Here is a 6,566-nt window from a genome sequence, read left to right as displayed (position 1 = left end):
ACCCTCCGCGATTTACGGCACTGTCGTGCTTCCTCAAGGGACGCAGGCTTTTCCCCGCGTCGCGCCTTACGGCAGTACCGGGCTGCCTCACCGAGCGCTGCCGCGCTTTGCGGCACTGTCATTCCCACCAGTCAGCCGCGCTTTATGGTACCCTCACGCCATACCCGCGACTCGCTTTACGGCAATGGCCTTCCTCCCCGCCTGGATGCCCCCGAGTTTTATAGCCTTGTCGTTCCCCGTCGCCTCACAACGGCTCTGCCCCTTACCCGGCGCCCCATGATTTACGGCAGTGTCGTGACTACCGCGCAGCGCGCTCGCTTTACGGCGGTGCGGCCTCTCCGTAGCAAGAACTCACCGTGCGTTTACGACAGTACCGCGCGTTTTACGGCTGCTTCTGGAAACCGGCCGGTCCTGCTGCCTTTTCTTACGGCAGCCTTGCGACTCCTCTGCTGAAGGACCACGTCGGGCTTTACGGTACCTCTTTGCCCCTCCTCACAGAACAGCGCCGCACTTTACGGCATCTCACGGTACAGACTGAATGGACGTACGGTTTTTTGCGACAGGCCCGCGTCTTCACTTTACGGCAGCCACCGTTGTCGCTTTACGGCAGCGCGGCGTAGGCTCAACCGCCGGTTTAGGTGGTTGGTTTTACGACACGGTCGTACACAGAGAGTCCGCGATGCTTTGCTTGACGGCAGCGTGGCCAGAAAGCTGTTGTTTACCCAGCTTGCCGTGGTTGCCCGGGTGACGAGAGGGTGAGGTCGTGACGTCACCGTAGCGCGTGCTGCGGGCGCGGGGGGAGGTGGCCCGCGAGCTCGTTCGCCTGAAGGCCCCGTGCAGGGCACGCGAGTTGTGCACCCCGTGCCCGTGCAAGCGCGCCTCGTGCAAAGCCGCCATTCATCCGTGCAAACTGCGCGTGCAAAGCGCGGCCGTGCCCCCTCGTGCAACTGCTCCGCCGAGGGGTGGTGCAAGCCAGTGTTTGGGGCACGACTGATCCGTGCAAAGATCCGGTGCAAAGCGGGGCAGCGTTAACTAGTGCAACTGGTGCAAGCCAGTGCTTGGGGCACGACTGATCCGTGCAAAGATCCGGTGCAAAGCGGGGCAGCGTTAACTAGTGCAACTGGTGCAAGCCAGTGCTTGGGGCACGACTGATCCGTGCAAAGATCCAGTGCAAAGCGGGGCAGCGTTAACTAGTGCAACTGGTGCAATCCAGTGCTTGGTGCATGACTGATCCATACAAAGATCTGGTGCAAAGCAGGGCAGAGTTAACTAGTGCAACTGGTGCAACCCAGTGCTTGGTGCACGACTGATCCGTGCAAAGAGCCGGTGCAAAGCGGGGCAGCGTTAACTGGTGCAACCCAGTGCTTGGGGCACGACTGATCTGTGCAAAGATCCGGTGCAAAGCGGGGCAGCGTTAACTAGTGCAACTGGTGCAACCCAGTGCTTGGTGCATGACTGATCCGTGCAAAGATCTGGTGCAAAGCGGGGCAGAGTTAACTAGTGCAACTGGTGCAACCCAGTGCTTGGTGCACGACTGATCCGTGCAAAGAGCCGGTGCAAAGCGGGGCAGCGTTAACTGGTGCAACCCAGTGCTTGGGGCACGACTGATCCGTGCAAAGATCCGGTGCAAAGCGGGGCAGAGTTAACTAGTGCAACTGGTGCAAGCCAGTGCTTGGGGCACAACTGATCCGTGCAAAGATCCGGTGCAAAGCGGGGCAGCGTTAACTAGTGCAACTGGTGCAAGCCAGTGCTTGGGGCACGACTGATCTGTGCAAAGATCCGGTGCAAAGCGGGGCAGCGTTAACTAGTGCAACTGGTGCAATCCAGTGCTTGGTGCATGACTGATCCGTGCAAAGATCTGGTGCAAAGCGGGGCAGAGTTAACTAGTGCAACTGGTGCAACCCAGTGCTTGGGGCACGACTGATCCGTGCAAAGATCTGGTGCAAAGCGGGGCAGAGTTAACTAGTGCAACTGGTACAATCCAGTGCTTGGTGCACGACTGATCCGTGCAAAGATCTGGTGCAAAGCGGGGCAGAGTTAACTAGTGTAACTGTTGCAATCCAGTGCTTGGTGCATGACTGATCTGTGCAAATATGTGATGCAAAGCAGGGCAGTGTTAACTAGTGCAACTGGTACAATTCACTGCTTGGTGCACAGCTGATCCGTGCAAATGTCCGGTGCAAAGCAGGACAGTGTTAACTAGTGCGAATGGCCCAGCAGTAAGTCGTATGATTCAGTACTTGGTGCCTGATTAATCCATGCAAACATCTGGTGCAAAGCAGGGCAGTGTTAACTAATGCATCTTTTCCAGCAATATGTGGTGTGATTCACTACTTGGTGCAAATATAACTAGAGCAAGTGGGTATCTAGTGCAAAGGAGGACATTTCTAATTGATTCACCTGTTATTGGTGCAATTTGCTTAGGGGTGGCATTGGTGCAAATGCTATTAGTGTTGAGAAATTCCTAGAGCACAGTGGTGCACTTTTTATTGGGGCAGTTAACTGACTCGTAGAAATATTCATGCAAACAATACATTAGTGCGAGGCCCTGGTGCAATTATAATAAATGTGTTTCACTTGTCAGTGGTATTAATCTTTACAACTATCCAGGTCACGAGGCTGCCAGCACCGCACGCAGGCCCGCAAAGCATTTGTGCGTTTGTGCAAATCTGCGGTGCGAGCAGTTAGTGTGAATAACTCGTGTAACTAATCGTGCACTTAACGAACGGACGTAAATCATAATTACCGCCAATAGCTGAGCTGAGCTGCAAGCAAAGAAAGGTGATCGTAACGGCCAACGTTAACCCAATAGCGACGAATTGGGCCAAATGTCAAGGAGTGAGGCAAGGAATTAATTACGATCGTCATCATCAACGACAGCAATGGTGGGCTTGGTGTCTGTGGATGTCTGCCTCATTTTCCTTCCAGCTTTCCCTGGCCAGGGCGGGTCAGCTTAGTTTCTGCAGACCAGCTCTGCACTGATCTACTATATCATCTACCCCTTCTCTGTAGCATCTGCCTCTCCTAGTCGAATTGGCCGTTACGCCCAATACCAGCGTCTTGCATTTTCCTTTCTCGTTCATTGCAGCGAGGCCCGAATACCTGTAATTTGTGTTGTACCGGCTTCTGCAGGAGGTCCTCCTTCAGCCGCATCTTCCTCGTCGGTGACCTTCCTGTTCTCAGGAGCTTCCTCTAACACCTCCCCTGGAACGCCAATATCTTTGACTCGTTCGTTGCCCCCTGGGTCTCGCGCCCGGACCACGTGCTGCTGAATCTGCACGGTTTCCAGCCGCTCAGCTTCACTCCTCAGCGAATCGCTTCGCTTTTCCAGACCTTCTCCGTCGCCTTCAAACTCCCTCTTGCTCTGGGTATGCCAGTCCCCCAGATGTGTGAATTTCTCTACTTTCTCTGGTTGGGCCCCATCCGCGCTGCTCTTCCGATTTCCTTATCCCCGGATACCGCCGGTTTTGTTTCATGGATGTTCACAATCAGTCCGTACCTTCCTGGTTCAGCACCTGCAACGTTTCCACGACTTTCTCTTCGCCTTCTTCAACGATAACTGTGTCACCCTCGAACCTAAAGTTGCTGATTCTCGCCCCTGCACAGATATGATTATCTGCGCACGTTTCTTTATCCCTTCCACGCTCAGGGACACGCACACCTTTCCCGTCTGTCGGGCTCAACGCGTGACCCTATTCAGTTACACTCCCCGGTGTAATTCCTTGCAGGATCTGTGCCCTGAGAAAGCCTTACCCAGGAATATTCTTATTCCCTACTTATTTACAAACACCAAGAAAGCCGGATACAAGCTAAGGATAAGGCCGGCAGCTTTCCCCTGGTGGGACAGACCCTCTCTCTGGCTGATGGGGCTGTTCTTGGTGGCTGAGTCCTCCTTAAGGTGATTCTTCTTCCGTCTTTCCTGCCTGATGTTCTTTCCTTCTGCGATGTAGTGAGGGACGGGTGTGTGTCTCACAGAGGGTGCGAGGCTCCTGCGTAGGGTAACCTGGTGACCAGGTGACACCTCTGGGCTGCAGACAAAGGGGGAGGTGGAGCCTGAGGGGTTTGAATTGGAACTGGGAGTTGGAAGCAGTGAGTCCGGGCTCATTTTCCTTCCAGCTTTCCCTGGCCGGGGCGGGTCAGCTTAGTTTCTGCAGACCAGCTCTGCACTGATCTACTATATCATCTACCCCTTCTCTGTAGCGTCTGCCTCTCCTAGTCGAATTGGCCGTTACGCCCAATACCAGCGTCTTGCATTTTCCTTTCTCGTTCATTGCAGCGAGGCCCGAATACCTGTAATTTGTGACAAAGGAGGGGGCCAGGCCCCGGCTCCGGGGGCCCCTCAGGGCCTCCTCTCCCCATTGTGGGTTGGATTGACCATCCCTGCCTGCTGCACTGACTCCTCTGTACGACGCTGTGTCCTGTCGGCTAATAAACCCGCTGTTCTCCTGCTGAGCGAGAGTCACTCCTGCCTGCGGCCGGGGGGGCAGAGCTTGGGGACCCCTCAACCTCATCCCACCCTCCCTTCCTGCGTGTTCCTTCTTGGCCCCCAGTTTAAGTGGCGAAACTTGGACCCTGCCGAGCTCTGCCTTGGCCGGGTATTTTCGTCCAATTTTCCTAACCAGCCGGAATTGGCTGGAATGGAATTTCCTCGCCGGCCGAGCCCCCAGCCCCTTCGCTGACTGACACCCGACAAAGGGAGTCGTCCGGCAGACGGGAAGAATTGCAAACCAGGGGCGACGCGGAAAGCGGCAGAGAAGCGACGCGAACGTCCCGGCGTGGCGATTCCACGAGCCCCAGCTCCGGAGAGGTCGTTGCTCACCCGACGAAACGCTGGGAGCTGAGTTTTCGTTCTTTCACTACAGCGGGAAGGGACCGAGGGGTGCTGGCGGATGAAAGGCTGGATGTGAGTAAACAGTGGGCCCTTGTAGCCAGGAAGGCTAACGGCGTATTGGGGTGCATTAGGAGGAGCATTTCCAGCAGATCTAGAGAAGTGGTTGTTCCTCTTTATTCGGCACTGGGGAGGCCACAGCTGGAATATTGTGTCCAGTTCTGGGCCCCCCCAGTATAAAAGGACGTGGATTTGCTGGAGCAGGTTCAGCGAAGGGCAACAAAAATGATTCAGGGGCTGGAGCACGTGGCCAATGAGGGGAGGCTGAGGGATTTGGGCTTGTTTAGTTTGCAGAAGAGAAGACTGAGGGGTGATTTAAGAGCAGCCTTCAACTTCCTGAAGGGGAGCTCTAAAGAGGCTGGCGAGAGGCTGTTCTCAGGGGTGTCAGACGGCAGAACAAGGAGCAATGGGCTGAAGTTGAAGAGGGAGAGGTGCAGGTTGGATATTAGGAAAAACTCCTTCCCCAGGCGGGAGGTGAAGCACTGGAATGTGTTGCCCAGAGAGGTGGTGGATTCTCCATCCCTGGAGGTGTTTAAGTCCCGGCTGGACAAGCTCCTGGCTGGGATGACTTAGTGGGGGGTTGATCCTGCTTGAAGCAGGGGGCCGGACTAGACGACCTCCTGAGGTCCCTTCCAGCCCTGGGATTCCTTTTGAGCTCTGTTTCTTTATCTGGTCACCAGGGGCGGCATTAGGCTGTGGTCTTCTGAGCAGGCTAATGCGACGGCATTGTCCAGAAACATAGCTGCCATGTGACTTGTACGTGTATAATCGGAGCTAACACCTTTCCTGGAGCTGGAAGCGACCTCGGGAGGTCACCTAGTTTAGACCCCAATCCCGAAATGGCCTCCTTAAGCATTGAGCTCACAATCCTGGGTTGAGGAGGCCACAGCTCTAACCACCGAGCCATCCCTCCCGCCAAGCTTCATGGACTCAACGGATATTTAGGAGCAGAAGGTTTCGTGGGCAAAGTCGTCAGAGGCGTGACTCCAGAGGCGGGTTTCAAGACGGGGGTCTCCGTCAAGGGGAGGGCCAGAACCAACAAGGTCTATTCGGTCAGGGTGGAAACGGCTCGTTATCAGCAGCCGACCTCAGGAAAACCTGTAAAACTGCCGGAGCGCTTCCACCCAAGCAGCCTGAGCTCAATACCGCACATTCGACGGCAGGAGAGAGTCACGAAGCTGGACGTCCCGGACGGAGCAGGAACCACGAGCGTCGAAGCCCTGATTCCGAGAGCCCAGCTTGGCTGGACGGGGCACGTCCTCCGAACGGAGGAGGCGGGACTCCCGAAGCAGCTCTTGGAGGAAGTAAGTTTCATCTCTTGGCTCACGAAGTCTGCCTGAATTGTCAAAATGGATCCGCGCCTGCCCCAGGGCTCTTTGGCAGCTGGAAGAAAGACCAGCAGCCAGTAACTGAACCGGTAACTGTTATCAGAGAGGGAGCCAAGTTAGTCTGTGTCTTCAAAAACAACCAGAAGTCCTGGGGCACCTTATAGGCTAACAGATATTTTGGAGCAGAAGCTTTCGTGGGCAAAGACCCACTTTGTCAGATGCACCTGAGCTAGGGCAGAGTTAAGGTGAAATTGTTGTTCTGTATCAGAGAGGCAGCCGTGTTAGTCCGTAGCTTCGAGAACAACCAGAAGTCCCGGGGCACCTTATAGACTAACAGATATTTGGAGCAG

This window comes from Carettochelys insculpta, chromosome 34 (assembly GCF_033958435.1).
Source record: "Carettochelys insculpta isolate YL-2023 chromosome 34, ASM3395843v1, whole genome shotgun sequence".
In the NCBI taxonomy this organism is placed as follows: domain Eukaryota; kingdom Metazoa; phylum Chordata; order Testudines; family Carettochelyidae; genus Carettochelys; species Carettochelys insculpta.
This window is presented reverse-complemented; position numbering follows the sequence as displayed.